Genomic DNA, 1,510 nt, shown 5'->3' with positions numbered 1-1,510 from the left:
AAATGGCAATTAAGACTGGGTGCCTTATGTGGGGGAGGGACTGCATCCAGCTTGATTATCTTGTATCTACTCCAGAACTTAGAACAGTGTCAGGCACTTAGTAAGTACTTAATAAATACCATTAAAAAAAATTGGTAAACATGATCCCTGCCCACAAGGAGCTTATAGTCTACACAAAAATCACAAGTCCTAGCAACCATTGGTTTAGGGTAGAGAATACAGGGAGGGGGCAGCTGAAGCCTAAATTAAGTGAACACGAATCAATACGGAGTCACAGTAATGACTTTTCCTATGCTTAGAATTAGATGCCCCTCTCAGGATCACACTTGGAGAGTTTCCAGTACTCTACCAGTCTTGGCTATGGGAGGGAGAGTCAAGCAGAGGCCTACCCATTCTATTCATAGCTTGGGCAGTGGCTAGAGAGTGGAAGGCAATCTGCTACCAGATAAAATTCATCTATGCTGGGCAGTAGCAGCACAGGACAGAGTCAAGGGCAGAAACTCAAGTTTACTGCGTGGAAGAAGGCAGTGGTAAACCATGTCTGTATTTTCACCAAGAAAACTCTATGGATACACTACCAGAATGATTGCTGATGGTGAGTAGAGTTTTCTGGGAAAAATATGTCATAGAATCCCCATGGGTTGGAGATGACTCGCCGGCATAAGACAAGACAAGGAACGAGTTGGTTCCATAAATCAGGCCTGCCACCACTTCAAACCATTTTTCCTGGGTTTCAGAGTGGAGATCAAACAAAACTTTCAGTGGCAGCATTCATCTACAGAGTGGCTATTCACTCTTCAGACCCCTCACTCTTAAGTATTTAGTTATTTATTCCCATCCCCAACCTTTGTACATATAGTTATATGTGTTTAATTGAACATTCAATTTCATTTATTCTGATTCCACTGCTTGTGAATATTTTTATATAGAGTTTTAGGAAGGTTTTCCATATGGGGAGAACTGTGGTTCGGCATATTTGGGACAAGAGAAGGTTCCAGGCTGGGGAGAAACACGTGAGGGAAGGGAGGGAGGTGGGAGCATCTGGAGATTCTACAATCTGAAAGAGAAGCTCAGGAGAAGCTAATAGAACAAGCTGGGAAGCAGTAGGTGAAGAGAACAGAAATGTAAGATGGTCAGTGTTAGTGGAGAGCCTTGATGTTGAACTATTGCTACCGTATTGAAGGAAAAATAAACACAGCTGCAGACAAAATCTTAAATCTTGTTCAGTCCAAGACAGTCAATAAGAAGCATTTTGTTACTTTAACCCTAATCACCCCATTTCTGAGTTTTGATGTTCTCAGGGCTATAATAAGCATACATTTCCAGCCCCTTCCAATGCAATCCCTCCATTCTCTGATTTTGGCTCTTCTGCTAGAGAAATTCCACAATGCTGCCTGTCCATTTAAGCTTTTCCATCTGCATGACAGCTTACAGAAAAGAAAAGACAAAACTCTAGCCTTAAATGGAAGTATTTTGAAGGGTCATAAACAATAGACAAGTTACTTAGGAG

At 41.7% G+C, this 1,510-nt stretch overlaps 1 non-coding gene across 1 annotated transcript; it reads left to right on the top strand.

Annotated features, from left to right (window-relative positions):
- The first annotated feature begins 308 nt into the window (after positions 1 to 308).
- Positions 309 to 446, top strand: LOC119931078. Its single transcript, XR_005451942.1, has one exon. It is a non-coding gene; the product is annotated as a small nucleolar RNA SNORA7 (small nucleolar RNA).
- The last annotated feature ends 1,064 nt before the right edge of the window (positions 447 to 1,510 follow it).

This window comes from Tachyglossus aculeatus, chromosome 7 (genome assembly GCF_015852505.1).
Source record: "Tachyglossus aculeatus isolate mTacAcu1 chromosome 7, mTacAcu1.pri, whole genome shotgun sequence".
In the NCBI taxonomy this organism is placed as follows: domain Eukaryota; kingdom Metazoa; phylum Chordata; class Mammalia; order Monotremata; family Tachyglossidae; genus Tachyglossus; species Tachyglossus aculeatus.
Note: the sequence above shows the minus strand (reverse complement) of the source record. Positions and strands in the feature narration are given on the sequence as shown.